The sequence below is a fragment of the Phocoena sinus genome, chromosome 20 (assembly GCF_008692025.1).
Source record: "Phocoena sinus isolate mPhoSin1 chromosome 20, mPhoSin1.pri, whole genome shotgun sequence".
NCBI classification, from domain to species: Eukaryota; Metazoa; Chordata; class Mammalia; order Artiodactyla; family Phocoenidae; genus Phocoena; species Phocoena sinus.
Window position 1 is genome coordinate 56447159 of NC_045782.1, and position 21594 is coordinate 56468752.

Consider the following 21594-nt stretch of genomic DNA (forward strand, 5'->3'; position numbering starts at 1 on the left):
GGAACAGTAGGGGAGGAAAAGAAAAGAAAGGAGTAAAAGAAAGGAGGGGGGAAGGGAACAGTAGGGGAGGAAAAGAAAAGAAAGGAGTAAAAGAAAGGAGGGGGTAAGGGAACAGTAGGGGAGGAAAAGAAAAGAAAGGAGTAAAAGAAAGGAGGGGGTAAGGGAACAGTAGGGGAGGAAAAGAAAAGAAAGGAGTAAAAGAAAGGAGGGGGGAAATGGAACAGCAGGGGAGGAAAAGAAAAGAAAGGAGTAAAAGAAAGGGGGGGAAGGGAGGGGACGAGAGGAAAAACCATCAGTGATTATCTCCCTGGTTCCTTTTCTACTGAAGTTCACCTACGAAGGCTACTTCTTAGTGTTAGTTATGCTAGTAAGCACTCCAAGCAGCTTCAGGGTAGAGCTGTACAGACACATTTCTGATTATATAAACAAATGTCCGTTTTGATTTATTCTTTGGGCAGGAACATGTTTCCCTTTCAAAGGCTGACCTAAAAATCTCCTTTACAAAAATTTACAAGTGTATCATTGCATGTTTGAAATTAAAGCCCAAGGTGAGATAGGAAGCAGGATTCTACAGTGTAACAGGAATGAGTACAAGACCCTCTCTACAAAGTGGAATTTATATATTTCCCATATCTGCTATGCCATGTACCTATGTTGTAGATAGACTTCCTTCCCATGGACTTAAGCAGACACAAGTCACGTAAAAATCTACCGAACGTGATATGATGACGCTTCACAGTAGTTTCATTTGCAAATATCTGATACCAAAAGAAACATTAGGGAACTATTTCTCAGAGTAAGATTCAGTACTCTTCTGAGTATAGGTCTAGCCCTAGAATAAGCTAACGAGTGGAAGGAAACCTGAGGCTTTTGAACCTGAAGCTCTCTGCTTCCCTAACGCCCCCAGCACCTGCTGACATGATCGCTGAGACCGCCTCCCCTGCAGAAAGACAAAGGTGCAGAAAGCGCTGTGCTTCCCCAGGCTCATCCTCAGTAAGAACAGAATCCACCGAGAATTTTCCCCAAACCAGGGCACGTCAATGCCAACCACACTGAAGAGTAAAATAAGATCATTTACGTTTAGAATTAAAATGAACACTTCTTGTAAATACCTTTTTTAAAGTCAACAGATAAAAATCCAGGAGCTATTTTAAGGGCATTCTCCATTTGGCCCTCACCTTTGGAAACTGGTGTCCGGGTGGCCAAGTCCCACGGGGTCACACTCCACAGAATATTTACCAGGCAGGATGCGTGTTCCTCTGACCCGGTTTGCATGGGTGATGCTATAGGTTCGGAAACCTCGGGAGCTTTCCCGGGAGACGACTGAAATGGGACCCCGAGCACAGAGGGCAAGGAGAGCCCGAAGAAATAGCCCCTCCAGGCTGGGCGGTGGCAGGGTTAGGTAGAAGGGGACTTACATGCGAGGCTTGTCCTGGGCACAGAGAGAAGAGCAGGTCTTCACATCCACGGCCATAATCTTAAAAGTTCGTCTAGAAGCCTTAACGGGGTTCAGGCACGTATTCAGTCCATAGCTGATAACAAATCGCTCGCTCCAGCCTGCATCCTTGAAAATGGCTCCCACTACGGGACCCGTGGGCGGGATGTACGGTCCAAGGACGGGGGAGGGGTGAGGAGCCTCCCACTGCCCGGATCCAGCTCCGGGGGTCAGCAGGCGGTCACACCCTCTCCGCGACCCCCTCCAAGCTCCGCACCAGCTGCCACAGTCTCACACGCCCCCCACGAGGTGCCCTGAGCCATCAGCGAGGGGTCTCATCAGCATGGAGGTGGCCCCTTCGGCAGCTATGCGGCTGCACGGGAGGCGGCTGCCACAGCAAAAATACAGGCGCAGGCGAGAAGAAACACAGAGGAAGATAACTGATTCCCGAAATAAGTTACAGTTTCTCCCACCAAGAGCCCCACGGCCGGAACCACTGATTTCTTAAGTCCCCTAGGCTGGGGGGTCTGATCACGCAGGGTGTTCACGACCGTCCTCGTGGGATTGAATAAAGATGACACCGGAGCGGACTCATCAGGGATTGTTACCAGCCCTCCCAAGTCAGGGCCCAGCAAGGGTCCTCCTGCCCAGCATCCTTTTCGCCAGTAGAAGGAGACCAAGTTCGGCTCAGAAGCCAAGGTAAGCGTTACCCTTGGAACAGAGATGGGAGAGGTGTGAGCTCCACCTTCGAGCACAAGCCCTCCTGCGCGCGGCTGGGTACGGGCTGCTTCGCAGGGTTCTGTCAGCGGGCGGAAGGGGCGGGGTTCTCCCGAGGACCAGGCGGAGTTCTCGCGGGGCGGGGGCAGCTGTGCGGCTCTGGCTCCAGGCGGCGATGGGCGAGGCCTCTCTGCACACGGCCCGCCAGCGCCATCTTGGATTGAGGTGTCGTGAGCAGCTTCTGAGCACGGCCCGCCGAGCGGAGGTGTGGGCGCCGCCATTTTGTACTAGGAACTCCCGCCGGGGTGCAAAGTTTCTGCACGCTCTGAGCACGTGAAACTAGACTAAGCCGGAAGGAAGAGAAAAAACAAGGTTAGGCTTTATGACCCAGATTCTATTTGTATTTCCCGGGAGTTGTTAATGACCCCTGCCTGCGGCATTGTTTGGACGAGGGCGCAGGTACCTCCTGGCAAGGCAGTAATCACGTCCGAGGTCATCCTATTTGGGAGGACGGCCTTTCTCATTAGAGACACTGTCGTGTGTGGTAAAGACGAGCCTGGTGGGCTGTCACGGATGCCTGGCTGGGTGGATTCAGTAGGGGCTTTGTGTGCGCCATAACGCCCTCTAGGCCGAGAGAGGAACCAAGACGGCGCCAGTGGTCGTCCCCGTGGGAAAAGATGCTCAGCTGTCCTTGACGGGCGGGAGGTGGCAGTTTTAAGGACGTGACCTGGCGGTGCAGACCGTGCACATCGGCCTGGGGAGGCAGCTCTGCCTGGCGAGAGGAGGTGGACTGGGGGCGGGATGTGCCCGACCGGGACCCCCATCTTCTCCCCTTTTTACAAGGTGCGTGTTCCATGCCAGGTGCAGTGTGTTTCCAACAGCCCCGCTTGCAGCCGGACGGTGGGGTCCCGGTGGAGATTGGTTCCCCCTCACCCAGGGGTGTGAAGTAACTCACCCATCCCAGCGGGACGTCCCATTGCAAATCCCAGCAAACGTCTCATTGCGTTTCCCAGGCGTGATGGGGCCTGGTGTTCTCAGCAGCACAGCACGTTGATCCATGGTGAGAGTCAGGGCAGTGGCGCTTCCGTGACTTCCATGCCCTTACAGCCTTGGGTGTCTTGGCAGGGGTTCCCAGTCTGGCCTATGGGACAACGGGCCCTACTGGCTGATCCTTCAAATGTATTAAAGCCTGGGAAAGTACTTGAGTCTACCCAGCCAAGGTGGTTTTACCTGTTAGTAATTTAACCTGCTGCTTTAATAGCCCATTCTCCGTTTCTGTCAGTGTTGCTGCCTGTGGGTTATGCGGGAGGTGGACCCTCCAATGGTATGTTCTTTTCCCAGTCTTGCGTAGCATGACCTTTGAAATGTGATCCCCAATCACGGTCTGTTGGGTGAAGGTATCTGTAGGTGATACTCAGCTTCTTTAATTCCCTTGAGAGCCTGGTTTGCACAATGACAGGGGAAAGCTTGGTTTAGGCCAAATGCAGTGTCCACATAAGCCAAGGCATATTTAGAGAGAAGGCGTCAATGTAATCAATTTGCCAATCCCTCACTGGTTGGAAGTTCCCAGTGGAGGGCCCTAGACTCTTGGCAGTTGCCTTGGGCACTTTTTAGAACACATAGGACCAGCATTAACCAAGTCACTGTATTTCAAGGGCATCGGACAGAATTTCTTCCATTCCTTCTCTGCAGCCACAGGGACCACCACAGGAATAGGGCGTTTGGAGGATCCACAGGGCTTCGTAGCACTTGCGTTTCTAGAGGCAGTGGGCTGGCAGGCAGGGTGCTCTGCTGTAAACAGGCCACTTAGTCAGAATGGGAGTTTGAGCCGTGACGGGGGATCACTGGAACCTATTTTCAGTTCAGCCCTTGATAGGAAGGAAAGTTCTTACCGTGATATGCTGTTTGTGAGAGGTTCTAGCAATTGTGTAGGTTGCTAGGAGTCGTTCTATGGTGGTGTATCAGGTGTTTGCCACCTTTCAGAGGGCAGTCCTGGGGGTTTTCTCTCCTTCTGCCATCATGCCCCCCTGTACTTTCCAAAGTCACAGACATCTAACGCAGACGGTAGCCCTGCTTGGGGGATGCCCAGAGCTTTCATCTGCTTCACTGGTCTTCTTGCCGTCTAAAAGGCAGCTTGCTGCTCGGGTCCCCAGCCCCACGCCTGCTCTTTCTTTATGTTCTGGTAAAGGGATGGAGGCCCTGTTAAAGGTGGGGAATAAAAGTCCTCCCAAACCCCAAATCCCTGCAAAGGCTTGCAACTCCTTCATGTTCATAGGGGTTGAATAGGCGCACATCTTGCCGATCACAACTTCTGGGACAGCACACATCTCACCCAACCAGAGGACTCCCCCAAAACTTTATGAGGGTGGCTGGGCCTTGGGTGTTCTGTGGGGCCCCCACCCATCCTCTCCCTCACCGATGTTCCAGCAAAGTCTGCAGAGGGTCCTGCAACGGAGGCCAGTCTCCACGTGTTAACATTGTATCAGTGAAATGGGCCCGTTTTACTGATGTGGGAAGAAGAACAGGGGCAGATCTCAGGCTGCCATGCCGTGAAGCATGGTGGGGCTGTGCAGGTAGCCTTGGAGAAGCCCTTGAAAGGTGCATTGTTGCCCCTGCCACGTGAAGGCAAGTTGATCTGAGTTATCAGAAACTTACACTCGTCAGAGTCTTTTTTATGAATCTCCCTGAAAATGAAGCAGTTTTGTAGGAACACTTTTTTTTTTACAAAAGCATCGGAATAAAACAATAACTGTCTGTAAATGACAAAAGGCTTAAAAATGGCCATAGTTAAAGATGTGATAAGAGTTCGTTATAATGCAACTGACAAGGGAATTTGGTTATTTCTCTTACATCCTTTTGAAAATAATTAGAATTATGATTGATAAATACATATCAGATTTTTAGGAATTTCATGTAAATGTAACTTGAAGTTTGGCATTGTTTCTTATTTGACAGTGCTTTCCATGTAATTTAATATATCAAATGAGCCCAATTTGTTTAGTATTTCTTTTTTATAAGGAGAGAGAACAAATATTTTGAGATGTTCCATCAGCCTTCTGGAAAATTCCAAAGTTAGTTCTAGGTCCAAAAGACTTGCTTTAGAATTTGATTTTGGAGAAGTTTATCAAAAGTATCAAAAGATTTTAAAATTCGATTAAATAGGCCCATAGGTCACTGTGAAGCATACTTAGTTATCCATCTAACCAAAAGTGACAATGACTGAAGGCAAATACAGAAAGCTACATACTTGCAAAAAAACTTAGCTTTTTTAATAGAGAAGACTCCGTTTTCTTAAGTAATCAAAGACCTGATAAAGACACAGGAACTTGTTTTAATAAAACACAGAATCTTTGTTTTCTAGGCAAATTACTTAAAAGTAAAGAGTACCTTTTCACAATCTTATCAAAAACAGATGGATATTCCAAGAAAAGCTTGTCCTTCTGGCAGGTGAAAGAAAATTTAGTTTTACATAAGTATACTACTGATATTAAAGTTTATTTTTCTTTAAGCCAAGTAAATAGACCTCTTTTAAAAATTAATTTTTAAAATATCAGCTAGAGGTAGAAAAATATCACAGATACATAACATGCCATTTATAGATATACATAAACAGACACGCACACACACAGAAACGCTATAGCTTTCATTCCAAAATTTTAGCCATGAATCATGTAAACAATACAAAACCCATTAGTTTATAAATAATAGTTGAATCCAACTCACTCAAATGGCTAGAATTTCCTACTGTTTGTGGAGAAGGCTTTTTAGATTTGTATTTGTCTTTGACAGGTAATCTTGTGGAGGCTGTGGACTAGATTTCTATACCAGTCTGTATTTTTAAAAGCCTCTATTCTTTTTTTTCTTTCTCTGTGAGCAGTGTTTTATTATCTCCTGGGGTGTTTATATTTCAAAGACCTGATAAGATTTACATCTTCAAGAAATGGAGAAAGAATACAAATTTTCTCTTAGGAGTTTGGGGGTTTATTTCTCTATTACCAGAAGTCTGGAGTAATTAGAGTGTACACGCTTCCTTCGTATTAGGGGTCCGACTGCATGGGGCACTTGGTCTGTTTCACAGCCAGTCACCACAGCATCCTCCCCCTCCCTCTCCTCACTTTCTCAGAGGTTCAGCCTCTCAGCATCTCAGTCGGCTTTGTCACGAGTGCTGGATCTTAGTCTGCGTCAACTTGTGTCCTCCTGGCTTTGCAAAAAGGCATGCTAAGCTCTCCAGCTTATTATCCTGTCTCCCACCTTGTCTGCCAGCCCCCAAAGCTAGCAGAGTCGTGGACACCCACGTATCCTTCTCTAAATCATTTCCTCCCAGCTTTCTAACTCCAGCTCTCGTTGGGCATTGGTGTCCACCTGAACTGACCACAGCAGACACCGGTGCACTGCACAGCCATTCCTTTCCCATTTTTGCCACAGTGCGCTATGTACAGCTCCCCAAACAAGTGCATCAAGCCAGCGGGCATCTTTGGGGCATCCTGCTACTCACCTGGCAGTCCACAAGCATCTAACATCTGGCCACTCCTACCCACTCTCAGGTCAATGGCCACTTTGGGATTTCCTCCACAGAGGCCTCTTTCCCAAGGCCCTTTTTTTTTTTTGGTCTCCTGGCTGCCTGGCCAATTGTTGGTTTGTAAACCGAACCCCACACTGGAAAAGCAAGGAGAAACCAAAGAAAGAGGCAGCCACTCCAGAACAGTAGGTGGAAAGCTTAAGAAAGAGGGAACTTCAGCATGAGAGTTATCTTGGGCACCGGAGGAGGAGGAGATCTCCGCGCCCACCCACCAGAATCTTAAAAGTTTGTACAGAGGCCTTAATGGGGTTCAGTCATGTACACCATCCAGATGGTCCCCACAACACGTTGTTCTCTCAAGGCTGCATCCTTGAAAACGACTCCCACTGTGATAACGGTAGGAAGAACGTATATTCCAAGGACAGGTGCAGGGGTGAGGGGCCTCCAGCTGCCCTGGCCCAGCTCATGGGTCACCCTACGGACACATCCTCTTGAAGGACACACGACCTTCTCCAGCAGATGCTCATGTTACAACATGAAGGAGTTAGGATCTGAAAACAGCTTTTATTCTTTTGGGGGCACACCAGGATTTTCGTCAAATAAGTTTTGAAGATAAATAGGTACTAAAGGAAATCTCATGTCATTTCCATAATTCTGTTCTCAGGGGATAAGAGTGTATATAGGTTAGTGGCCTTTCTGCTTGTAGTTTTGTGCTGTTCCCTTCTCTCATGGGAAAAATTTCTGACCTAAAATAACAGTTTGTGGAGTATCAAGCTATTTTAACCAGAGGAGATTTGGCTTTTTAGTTCTGTTTTTTAATTAATTTATTTAATTTATTTATTTTTGGCTGCATTGAGACTTCATTGCTGCATGCGGGCTTTCTCTAGTTGTGATGAGCAGGGGCTACTCTTCATTGCGGTGCACGGGCTTCTCATTGCGGTGGCTTCTCTTGTTGCAGAGCACAGGCTCTAGGCATGCGGGCTTCAGTAGTTGTGGCATGTGGGCTCAGTAGTTGTGGCTCTCAGGCTCAGTAGTTGTGGCACACGGGCCTCATTGCTCCGCGGCATGTGGGATCTTCCCTGACCAGGGCTCAAACCCACGTCCCCTGCATTGACAGATGGATTCCCAACCACTGAGGCACCAAGGAAGCCCCTTGTTTTGTTTTGATTTTTGTTTGTTTGTATGTTTGTATTTTTAATTTAGAATGTACAGTCAGTGTGTTTCTCCAGTGCTCACAGGGAGGGGTGTGTGTCTGTAAGCCTGTGAGGGTGGCATCTCCAGTTAAAAGTGGAAAGGGGAGTCTTGCCTCCTTTCATGAATAGAGAGAGGTCATATACACCATATTGAGAGAGACCAGCCACAGCAAATTCTATGAATTTACATTTCTTACAAAGACCTCAAGACCATATTCTGATCCCAGACATGCATGTATTTTTTACCATAGATGGGTCCACTTATTTCAACAATCACTTGTTCCTGTAGACAGGAATTGTTCTGGCTAAAGTGAGAGGTGCACAAATGCGTGTGATCACGAGTCTGAGGTACGTTGCCTTAGACCGATTTCCTAGTTGAGGCTGGTTTGGACGTTTGAGACATTTAAGTAACAATTTCTTCCTCCATGATTTCAAGAAATCCCCATAACCTCTATTGGTCTGATTAGCCCATGGGAAAAGTCATAAGATTCTGTGTCCTGTGCTGGCCTAGCCAAACTGCTGAGTCATTTCCAAGAACTGTCAGGTGACTGTAGGAGTTACCAAAAGCAGGGGGAAAAAATGACAGTAGTCTGTCTGTCCCAAGTGTGGTAAAAAGTACATGGGCTTAGAATCAGAAAATCATAGGTTTGAATTTCAGCTCTTCTATTTAATTTATGATGTTAGCCAGATGACTAGTGTCTTTGAACCTCAATTTTCTCATCTATAAAAATGGAAGAAAGTAACACCTAGCTCTCACACTAGTGGTGAGAATTAAATGAGATAAGGTATAATCAGGTAGTCAAGAAATAGTTACCAAGCACTGCTGTGTGCCACTCATTTATTGTAATAATTTTATAGCTGCTAACTTCCTTGAATTCTTACCACATGCCAGGCTCCGAGCTAAGTGGGTGACATACATTCTTTTACTGAATCTTTGAAACAGCCTCTTGCATTACCCTCGTGTTATGGGTGAAGAAACTACGACAGCTATAGAGGTTAAGAAATCTGCCCAAGGTTACCAGTTCCACACCCAGGAATTCTGACCACAGAATTCAGGGTTTTCCAGTACCTTGAACTCTACTGCATTTTGTAAGGTTCCCTGCTGAAGAGAGCCTAATAATTAGTAAGTGATTCACAAGTATTTACTACTTCTTTTGAAGAGAGTCTGTTTCCCTATTTTCAAAAATTAAATCTTATTGAAATTTTACCCTATTGTTATTCTTCCCTTAAATACTGGAAAATACTAATGGAGGAGGGGGTTCATAACCTGCTCCCTCCGGCGGGAAGTACAGTGAACCACTGCCAAGTTCTAGCCCTCTCTGTGTGCACATCACCAGTAGCCCTTTATAGGATATGCTGAGAAAGCTGGTGTCTCACATATAGTCATCCTAGGAAGTATGGTCCCCTGTACTTGTCTCACTTTTACTAGAAATGCTCATGTGCCAGGTACTTCAATTAGTTTTTTCATTTGCCTTCATTGTATCCCTGGAGCCGGATAGCAGATTGTTTCTGCAGCACGTAAAGGAAATCCAGTGTATTTTGCTGTCCCCTTGTGGCCATCTTAAATTTCTTTATTTCAAGCGATAAAAAAATTTCCGATTAAATTTCCAATTAAAACTCCTCTCTTCAGAGGACCAAGCATGCATTCTTTGTACCATCGTCATCAATGTAAAAAAGTATATATATACACTAGCACACTGAATTTTAATTGAGCTATGACATACAGTGATGACTGAATTCTCAGCCGCATTCACAAGGGATCTCTGGATTGAAACTCCTACGTGTAAAGTTCTTTCTTTTTTTCCAGAGTTTAGTATTGGAGCTTGATCATTCACCATGTTATTAACATAAATAGAACACTATATTGAAAGGGACAGGAGGAGAGTTATAAACTTACCACTGCGTAACCTGCTCTCTATGAAAATGTTAAATAATTTTAATATTTTAAATAGAGAAGGCATAAGAAAGAAACGTTGAGTTATTTTAATATAGTTTGTTCATCAGTGCTGTAGAACTGCTAGTGAGCAGTTCTACACCATCACTGAGAGGTTAACAGGTTTTCTATTAACCTCCACCATCACTGAGAGGTTAATAGAAAAACGGAATGACAAAACACTACTAAAGTGGGAACTGACCAAAATATACCTGAAATTTTTAAGAGGAAAATTTTACTGACTAGTTTAAAACCATTAGTTAAACATTTATCGGTCTCTTCTTTACAACTTTTTAATGTTTATTCCTATTCTCACCATCCCCAAAACATACCCTAACATTAGGAAGGCTTTCCCCCCAGATTCACCAAGCACATTAAAAACAAATTTTTTAAGAGCTACAATTGTGTGCTGTGAAATACCGGTAATCAAACATAGAAAGTGATTTTTCTGCTCTTTTGTAGATCTCTCTTTTGTGAAAATGTACTCTCTTTCACTCCAACTTACATTAAAAGTGGGAAACGTTTTGAGACTTCCCTGGCGGTTCAGTGGTTAAGACTTGTGCACACCCACTGCAGGGGGCATGGGTTCGATCCCTGGCCGGGAAACTAAGATCCCACATGCTGCAAGGTGCAGCCAAAAAAATAAATAAATAATACTAAAAACTGGGAGACACTTCAAGTTTTGGGATAAACTGCCTCTGGGTCAGCAAAAATATTATAAGCTATATTTAACATAAGCCCTATACATAATGCATAAAGAGACCTTGTTTGCCTTGGTGGGAAAGTTGACATAGATATTTGGGTGTTAATGGGTTAAAATCATTTAGTGATCTGATCTGGATAGGAGACCGGTCACGTTACTAACATTTAAAATAAGTATTGTAAGTTCTGTGAAAATAGCATTTCTTTTGATAGGAGTAAAGCAACAGATTTAATCCTTTTTTTTTTTTTTTTTTTTGATTACAAAGTTGCACTGCTATAGATCCTCTCAGAAGAATGGACATACATGCTACACATACAATTTTACATTTTATTTTGTCACATCCACAGCCCGTTTGAAACCACCCATGGGTCCCAAAGCACCCGTGACAGCCTGATCTGACCGCATCCAGAGCTGTCCATTCAGCACCAATGAGGCCCCTCACGCTGACCTGACCAGGAGAACGCAAGCCCCCCAGGCCGAGCAGGAGAGTGGATTTCAGTTACTGGTAAGTGGCCGTAAGAAGTGCAAAGCTGAGCTCCTGACCGTGATTCGTGGACGGTATGTGTGACTTTCATTCATCATTTTCTGGTGTTAAGGTGGTCTTACTCCTCCATTCATAGGTCCATGAACGTGCTGCATGTAGATTTTATTTTTAGGTATTACTATGGTGATGCTGCTGATACACCAACACAAACTCTTTTTTTTCTCTTAAGCATGTGCTACACCCTCAGTGAATCATTGACATCAGGATATCTTACCAAAGATAATTTTACAGTCTGGAACGGATACAGTTCGTTCTCTGATGAAAAATTGAGATGGTTATTCTATTTCCTATGAGCTTGATAATTTCTTGCCTCAAAAGAGCTAATTCTTTAAGGGGAGGGAAAAAAGAGGTTTGTCGAGTTCGCTGAATTGTTGCCCAAGGTTAGCAGTATCAACTACCTGGTATAAAGCTGACCACTGACCTTTGAAATATAATGGGAAGAACTGAAGCACTTTGTGTTGTTATACTGTTTGCAAATCAGACAATATTTCTAAACCGCCTAGAAGCCTTCAGCACAAAATATTGTTTCCCCTTTGAATTTTTGCTAACCTCCAAAGGACAATGCAGAACTTCCCTGTGTTCACTCTTATAAGGAAAATGGAAATTCAATAACAGGCCCATGTGTATTATACATCTTAAAGTATTTCCATCTGCTTCTGAAGTTTCCATACGGGAAGGCCAAAAGAGTCTGGTACAGATTAACACGAGGGTAAGTGGGGAGTTGCAGTGGATCTTTTCCCAGCTACATCTTCCTACCTCTCCCTGCCTGTCAACCCCCCACACACCTAGTAAACAGTTTGGTGTCACTTCGCTCTGAATGAGCTCCCTATTCACATGCAAAAGATGTTAACTTTACATTCCCATAACTTACTCTGATCACCAGAGAGACCTTCGTTCACTGCATGTCACACTACATGTGACACAGGAGGTTGTTTCCATGTCCATCAGGGAGGGCTGTGTGTTTGGGGAGGCTGAGCCCCACCTCCACCCTCTCCTGTCCCAGATCTGTCAATCTGATGTTAGAAAAAGACAGTCACCGTCACAGGTTAAAGGAGCCAAAGGGGTATTTACCCAGCCTCGAAGCATGATTGCATTTCTGAACGGCGGTAGAATTTGTCTTTGCCATGGCCCTTAAAGAATGCATTTCTTTCTTTCTGTCCTTTGAATCAGGGAATAAAAGTAGTTTATATGCTCTACAGCCACTGGTTTCAACAGGTGGGCCTGGTTTTTCATGTTCCATCTGAATGGCACAGAGTTGCCTAGTAACAAACCCCGAGTTCCAAAGGGTAAGCCCACCTTGCAAGGCAACGGCCCCCGCCTTAGACGTTTCTTAAGGAGTTCCTGAAAGTGAAGGGCAAATGATCTGAGATCTCTTCCTCCCAAGCACCTTGACCTACACTTTACACATGGTGGGTGTGGGATCATTCAGCCCCTCCAGCTGGGGAAATAGAAATTTTGCCAGAGCTTCAGGCTCTTACGACGGTGGGTTCTGGTTCCCGGTCCCCATTCTCCTACGTTTTCCTAGTTGGATCCAGCAGTCCTTTCTACCTGAAGGTTCAGTCCCAGCCTCCCAGTCGTAAGAGCAGAATAACTGGGTGGCTGGCCTCTTTTGCGTTTGGCTTCTCTGCACTCCTTCACGCTGGGGAGTTGAGTTACAGCCCCACTCCCAGACGCGGTGACGCTGTCATAGTAACCATAGAGTTACTGGGTTGCCCACAGTCTCCCGCACTGCATCCCTACATGCGATCAAGCACACAGGGACAAGTTCAGTTCTCCCGGCTTGCCTGCCATTCTCCTCTGTCTCTCTTCGATTGGTCCCCCGACCTAGGTTTCTATTGACACTCCCTTTCCTCAGTCCTGACCAGGATCCAAATCTCTAGTCTACCTGATTCCACTCTAACAAAACAAGGCACCATCTTAAAGCCAGTCCAACCGCTAAAGTCCCGGTGATCGGGCCCCCCCCCCACCCCCGCCCACTGGCATAACATCTGCCCACCTGACTCCCCACATCCCACCCCTGCAGTTTGACTGGCCAGGCCAGTCCTGGATCTTCTGGAGTTTGGTCTGCAACTCTTTCCTCTGCCCTCTCGGGATCACACAGGTTCCAAGGTCCTGGTTAACCCAGCTCCCCAGAGTGGACCATTTAAAACTCTGGTTTCCTTGGCAACAATGGAAAGCCCGAAAAATTACTCTCAGGGTCAAAAAAGTTAGAACCCATTTTCTTTGTTTTAATGCAAACCTAAATGGTACACGATAGAGACCAGCCCCTTCTGGAGGGAGTCTGGTGTCTAGCGCCTCCACATGGCCGTGTAAACGAGGTCCTGAACTTGTCCTCAGCAGGCCACTGAACTTGCTGGTCTCCGTTGCTCTGAAACCTCAGGAGCTTCGGGGTGGAATCTGAAACTGGGCCTCGAACACAGACGGCAAGGAGAGACGGAAGAAAGAGGGCAGCCCCTCCAGATTGGGAGGTGGCAGGTTTAGGAAGAAGGGAGCTTACATACGAGGCTTGTCTTGGGCACAGAGAGACCAGGAGACCTCTGCACCCGCCTGCCTGCCAGAATCTTAAAAGTTTATGCAGGGGCTTCCCTGGTGGCGCAGTGGTTGAGAGTCCGCCTGCCGATGCAGGGGACACGGGTTTGTGCCCCAGTCCGGGAAGATCCCACATGCTGCGGAGCGGCTGGGCCCGTGAGCCATGGCCGCTGAGCCTGCGCGTCCAGAGCCTGTGCTCCGCAACGGGAGAGGCCACAACAGTGAGAGGCCCGCGAACCGCAAAAAAAAAAAAAAAAAAGTTTATGCAGAAGCCTTGATGGGGTTCAGTCACATATTGAGTCCTGATGGTGTCAACATCATGTTCTCTCTCAGGGCTGCATCCTTGAAAATGGTTCCCATGGTGGGAACCCTGTGAGGGTGTACATTCCAGGGATGGGGGAAGGGTGAGGAGCCTTTGTTCTCCTGGGTCCAGCTCAAGGGTCACCCCGTGGTCACACCCTCTCAATGACCTCATCCAACACCATTGCTCCACTTGTAAGGTGGGAGCGCCCACGGTGCACACCTGCCTGACCTCTTGTAAGGATTTAATGAAATAATGCTGTGTCATAATGTTATTGTCGTTTCAGATATGTTTCTTTTTAAAGCAAAATGTTAAGCTTTCTTATGGACATTTTCAATGTATCAGAATTACATAGAGCTGTGTCACGTACTGAAATTTTACTCCAGACACTTTTCACTCTGCATGGTGCTGTGTTAACTCACATGCATGCATGTGGGAACCAAGTCCTCACTTTGCATGGTTGTTTGACCACTGATGTCACCACAGCAAAACAAGGACTATCTGTATACACCAGGTGCAGTGTTAGATTCTTTATTTCATATCCTTACAATTCTCACTCCGCCCTCCATAATGTTCTTACTGGTTTCCCTCTGTTTTGGTAGAGAACTAAGTCTTAGGATGCTTAGGAAATTTTCCTAGACCCCAAAGCTAGCAGTTAGTAGAGCTGAGATTCAAACCCAAGTCTAGATGGCATCAAAGACCACATGCTTCCCACTGATATATGCTTGGTGCTTTCTCTGAGAATAAAGCAGAATAACAATGTCTGCACAGATGGCCAACAGGCACATGGAAGGATGCTCAGCATTGCTAATTACCGGAGAAATGCAAATCAAAACTACAGTGAGGTATCACCTTACACTGGTCAGAATGGCCATCATTAAAAAGTCTACAAATAATAAATACTGAAGAGGGTGTGGAGAAAAGGGAACTCTCCTGCACTGTTGCTGGCGATGTAAATCGGTGCAGCCACTATGGAGAACAGTATGAAGGTTCATTAAAAAACTAAAGAGAGAGTTGCCATATGATCTAGCAATCCTACTCCTGGGCATATATCCGAAAAAGATGAAAACTCTAATTCGAAAAGACCCATGCACCCCAGTGTTCATAGCAGCAATATTCACAATAGCCAAGATACGGAAGCAACCTAAATGTCCATTGACAGATGAATGGACAAAGAAAATATGCTATATACCATATACCAATGGTATACACCAATGGAATATTACTCAGCCATAAAAAAGAATAAAATAATGCAGCAACATGGATGAACCTAGAGATTATCACACAAAGTGAAGTGAGACAGAGAAAGACAAATATCATATGATATCACTTATATGTGGAATCTAAAAAATGATACAAGTGAACTTATTTGCAAAACAGAAATAGACTCACAGACTTAGAAAATAAACTTATGGTTACCAAAGGGGAAAGAGGGGAAAAGAGATAAATTAGGAGTTTGGGATTAGCAGATATACATTACCGTGTATAAAATAGATAAACAGGGCTTCCCTGGTGGCGCAGTGGTTGAGAGGCCGCCTGCCGATGCAGGGGACACGGGTTCGTGCCCCGGTCTGGGAAGATCCCACATACCGCAGAGCGGCTAGGCCCGTGAGCCATGGCCGCTGAGCCTGCGCATCCGGAGCCTGTGCTCCGCAACGGGAGAGGCTACAACAGTGAGAGGCCCGCATACCACAAAAAAAAAAAAAAAAAAGATAAACAACGAGGACCTACTGTATAGCACAGGGAATTATATTCAATATCTTATAGTAATGTATAATAGAAAAGAATCGGAAAAAGAATATATATATATATATATATATATATATATAACTGAATCACTTTGCTTTACACCTGAAAGTCACACAACATTGTAAGTCAACTATACTTCAATTTAAAAAAACAAAATACATATGATTTTTAAGGTCTTGACCCACATGGAATGCTTTCTCAAGTATTGGATAAACTGCAAAGAAATTTTTATTTAAAATTATTTCTATGTTTTCAGTATGTAAAGCATATTCCAGCAATCTATACTATTTTATTATCTGTAGCCTTTTTTCCTGATATATCTTATTTCAATCTTAATGAATACCTTGAAAATGTCTTTCAATATATGTTGGATTTGCCATTTCAAACGTGGTTATGTCACTGTTTTAATCTCACAAAGCAAGGTTTGCAGAAGTAAAAATGCTGGTTTTCTCACTGATGTGAGGAGGTGAGCAAAGTTTTTAATCTGAGATACAAACTGGAAAATGTAAACATTTGTTTGTGACAAAATGAGATTTGGCTTCACTGTCTGAACTCCTACACGTTCAGCCACAGCACAAGCCAAGAATTATCGCGATGCATTGGGTTAGATGGTCTAAAATACCTGCATTTCTGTTCAATTATATTTGTTGAAAAAGGATGTGATCAGAGGATGACGGTAAGAAAAACTTATTGAGTGACGATGTGGCAGTCACTGGACTAAGTGCTTTACAGGCTACATTTCACTTAATTCTCACAAGCACTCTCTAAAGTAGGCCCTATTATTATTTCCGTTTTACGAAGGAGTAAACTGAAGGGCAGAGAGCTGAGGACATGTGTCCTAGGTCACACAGCGAGTGAGAGATGGAGACAACGTGGCTCTAACCTGGGGACGTTCTCCTTGTTTCCACCAACTCAAAGCTTATCTCTTGCTCAGTTGCTTCACACTATCTTTCACTATTTTAAAATAATTCTTCACCCATTTTATGAGCATGATCAAGTCGTACTTCAACTCAGATTATCCTGCAGAAGTATGCCGTGAATCATAGATATTTTTGCGCACAGACATAATTTTCAGATAAGCGAAATTAAAACTCACGGGCTCCTTGATTTTCGAGAAATTGCTTAACATGCATGAACAGAATTCATGTTCTTTGCTATCGGCAAACAGACGTTGCCACTTGCCCTACATTTGTGGCTTGAAACAGACCTCATCTATTCTTTTTTTGTTTGTTTGTTTGTTTTCGGTACGTGGGCCTCTCACTGCTGTGGCCTCTCCCGTTGCGGAGCACAGGCTCCGGACGCGCAGGCTCAGCGGCCATGGCTCACGGGCCCAGCCGCTCTGCGGCACGTGGGATCTTCCCGGACCGGGGCACGAACCCGCGTCCCCTGCATCGGCAGGCGGACTCTCAACCACTGCGCCACCAGGGGAGCTCCTATTCTTGTTTATAGTTTAGGGAATCTGGCAAATCGGTATTTTTGTTGATTCCAGTGAATGAGTCAAGGAGAGGAGAGCCTATCCAAAGATCACTATCTGACTAGCGAGACCGATCTAGCCCTTTTACAGTGAAAGTTGTGAATTGTTCAGAGGTTATCAAAATCACGCAATGTCACTGGCTTGACTTTCCTGGCTGCCAAATTGGAGGAGTCGAGAGAGATGGCATGTTCTCAGTAAGCAGTTCTGCAGCTGTTGAAAAGGTCAAGTGGTTTAGCAAGTTCTTGTCTACGGACAGCTCTTTGCCTCCCAGGCCACAGGCTCACTCTAGAATGTAGTAAAATGAACTGCCCTGAGCTCAGCTGACTAAGGCGAGTAGCATGAAGCGCTGACTCCACCTCCCTTGGGACACAGAGAGCCACCACTTACCAAAGAAGTTTCTGGATACACTGTCAGTGCAGAGAAACCCACGGTGAGGTGCATGAAGGCCCAGATAATACCAGGAAGTCACTGAATTTGGAAGCAAATTCTTTTAGGTCATTCTCTAAACTTCATGGTCACCACCTCCTTCACTGTGAAGCCTCCACAATGCTCTGCACCCCTAAAGCAGCATTCCATTTGGAATCGATAAAACCCTGTTCGTCTATAACTGGTATAAAGGCGCTCAAGCTTAAGGGTTATTTTTTTCCCTTCACGATACTTCCTTTCAATAATCCTGCAATTTAAAAAAAGGGAGGGGGATGGAGCTGTATTTAACCAAACATCAGATTGCTGATATATTTAAATACACTTTCACACATATATTCCTCCATCCAATATAGATATTCTACTTCATAAATCTGGTGATCACTTCCTGAGGCATCTTTTGTCTGTAACATGGGGTAAATATTGAAAGCATTGCAACGACATTTGAGGTCTGACAACTGAAACTTCAAAATTGGATGAGCTGGATAGACCAAGACTCCTTCTCAAGCTACAACGTGAATATGAATCACCTGGGGATAGTATTGCCCTCCAGGTCCTTCCGTGGGTTGTCAACAAGCTCCCAGACGATGGCATTGAAGAGCAAGGTCCCAGGAGGCAAATTCTAGGGTAGGGCAGAGCCTCTCCGAACTAGCATGGCCACCTCACGTCTGAAAAGGGATTCCAGAGCTAATGCCCATTGGGTGAGTGAGGATTGGTTTTGCTTGTAGAGTTCTAGCTCTGACTTCATGAAGAGTGCCCACCGGACCAACTGGAAAGTTTGCTCTTGCCTTTTCCTGGCATTGTATAATCATTATACCAAAACTGCAAAAAGGTTGTGTTGTTGTTTTTTTTAAGCAACCTTTTGCTTCTTAGAGTCAGATTCTGGTTCCGTGTCCTTACACTCTGTCCTTTTTCTTTAAGTTCTTCACACTGCTACCTTCCTCTGTGGATATTCATAAAAGAGATTTCTTACACTCCAGCTTATTTCTTGAATGACCACCAGGACACCATTGTGTGAGCAGAGGCCCCAGCACTAGACGTTTCTGATTTGGGTTTATTGCCCGACAAGTCTGATCTCTTAGTTTAAGGCTGGACCTTAAACTAAGAGATGAGAGAGGTGAGCGCCAGAATAATGGAAGGAGAGAGCTGTGTTGAGGCAAAGTGAAACCTTTGTTGATATTCAGCACGAGGGAAAGTGTTTGAGGCCCTTCCGCTCTTTACAACTTTCCCAAAACAATCAGAAAGAAAGAAAGAAGGCCTTATGCCCATCGAAAGAAACACATTTTAACTATCTCATGATATGTTAAGGTATGGAATGGCTGTAAATTCCTGTGGAAATGGAGAAATGGGTAAAATAACTTTCATATGTGATGCCTGAGAATCTTGTGTGTGTTCCTGCTGTTCCCCTTCACACACCTCCACCCCTTAGAGGAACTTAAAATTCCTAAAGCCAAGGAAGGCCCATCACCTAAGAAAGATGATGGACTGCAGCAATCTTAATACCCTCCAGGGGGAGAAGGACTTCAAAATCAGCATAAGAGAGTGTGTTGTCATTGGAAAGTCATTTGAATGATGTCGGCAGAAGTAAGGTGAGCCCTCCACTTGGTATTCCAACAGCCTGTAGAAGGGATGTAAATCTGAGGTGAAATACTAGGGACTTCTAAAGGAGTCAACTCCTGATTCAGCAACGCCAACTTGTTTCGGCAACAAGCAAGAGAGAGGTGAGTGCGTGCCTCCAGATGCAATTGGTGATCCGCTCAAACTGTTAACATTAAGATCTAGCAGTTCTTCTCTAAACTGGAGTAATGTGGATACAAGTCAATTAGGTCTAGCCACTCGGTTTACAGGAGAAATCGGAGAACTCTGCAGACCCATCCCTGTTTACCTGTAATGTAAGAACATGTTCTTTCCCAGAACATCTACATTACAGGCGGCGGCACTACCCGAAGGTGTAAGACAAGTTTCCTAATATTACGTGCATTACGTATAGGACCGGGAAAAACTCAAATAACTGGATGGCTACTGTTCACCATTGTTTGGTGTCAGGAACACATGGAAGCCAGAAAGTCTCGGTCTTCGTCTTTTCATTTCAGCCATCTGGACTCATCCCCACCACAAGCCATCTGATTTTAATAATGAAATAATGGCCTTCACTTCTAGGAATATCGAGTCTGAAGTTCCCTGCAGATGAAATGGCTTTCTAATGGGTCTTCAAGACTGTGATGCTGTTGTTTTGTTATGTTTTGTTCCATATGTTTTGGAAGTGGGGTAGTATGGATGAGAGAACAAGAGAATATAGAGTTCCAGCAAAGCTTTTACCTGCAGGGCATTTACACATAAAAGCAGCATTTCTGGAACAAAGGATTTCCACAAACAACCCAATTAATATAGATTCACTGCCCTTTTTGAAATGTCTTTTATTGGTTGTACATTTTCCTGTGAGATCAACACACCCTTTCTTTTGAGGCTACCTGGCTCCTGCAGACTTAGTTCTTTGTCCTAGCCATGAACACAGGGCAAGCACTTTGACAGAAAGAGGTGGTGGGCTGTCATTTGACATTGTCACTATCTCCTCCATCTTCATCACGTTATCGAGTCAGTTCATAGATGGACCCGACATGGAAAACAACACCCCTGGAGTGAAGCCTTACACACACGAGCGCAAACATCCGGAGACCAGATACAGTGTCTGCAGCCCGTTCTCAGCAGCAGTAGGAAACCGAAGAGTATCCTGAGATAGGAAATCAGTGTCAGCTCTTCATCCACAGAGGAGTCCAAGTGTGACCTAATCTCCCAATTTCATTTTCCTTTGAAAATTCTCAGTTTCCTTGAGGTGGTGGGAGGGAGGCCAGGGCGGTTGCCGTACAAGCCACGTAATAATCACGTGGTTCGACGCCTCAGCCATTTCCTTGGCCAAAAACACGGATTCAAAGAACTGTTGCGCGGCACATCAGAACCTTGTTCTTCGTTTCCTGTGCTCTCAGATCAGAAAGGGTGGGGGGTTATAAAGTTATGCTTTGTGCACGATAGTCTGATTGGAAATTTCACCACTGAATGACCTACGTCAGAGAAAATCACTCCCACCTTTGGCAATTATTATAACTCCGTGTTTACTGACTGCTAGGGGCCAAGCATCCAGGCTATGAAGTATGCCCACCAATGGTATTTACATGAAAAGATGAATTTCTCAAGAATAAGGACCTAGGACAGGTGGCTTCTCCCAATATTAAAAACAACCGTGACCTCTTTAAAGCCACTTTATCCCTCAATCCAGGATATTTCTGGTAACTCTATTAAAACTTAACCTACGTCAACGCTAATACTTGCATCTACCTCAAGTCCTGCGCATTAGCTTCCAGGAACGAGCTTTTTGGCCAGCCCAGTATTTCCTTGGTTTCGAGATTTTGAGATAACATCACCAATTACAATAAGCGGTAGTTTAGATGAAAACAACAACAGCAGTGCACACAACCTGGGTAACAGGAAAGCTAAGCTAAAATGAAAATGCCTGCCCCGCCCCCACCAAAGCTAACACGGGAAAGACAACAAAAGGTACACGTCGCCTCAAAACAGGTATTTTTAAATACAATACTGAAGCTTTGGCTGGAAGTTATCAATTGATACTCGTAATTCCCCTTTCCCTATACAATGGTTAGGAAGGTTTTCCCCTTAAGGAAGCTGCCGCACACATTTCCATGTAGAAAAATACACACAGAGTTAAGGGTAGACCCGCAAGTTCCTCTTTCCTCCTTCATCTCACAAGCAAAAAGTCCCCAAGGCCAAAACGTAGATGTAACATGCACCTCAAAGGCATGGAAACATTCTACCCACAGTCTTCAGAGGTCTTTACTGGATAAACTTACAACGAATTGCATACTTTACAGCCCAGCCCACCTCAGCCATAAAGAAAAGATATGGCAGTCCACAAAGAAGAGATGAGTTTCACCAGGAAAGGTAGCAGTATGCTCTACATGGCAGGAAAGATGAGGGAATCCACAAAATGGGAGTCAATCTTCTATTTCACACTCTCCAGAGACACAGAGCCAGAGGCGGGTTTCGAAACCTCTCCGATCT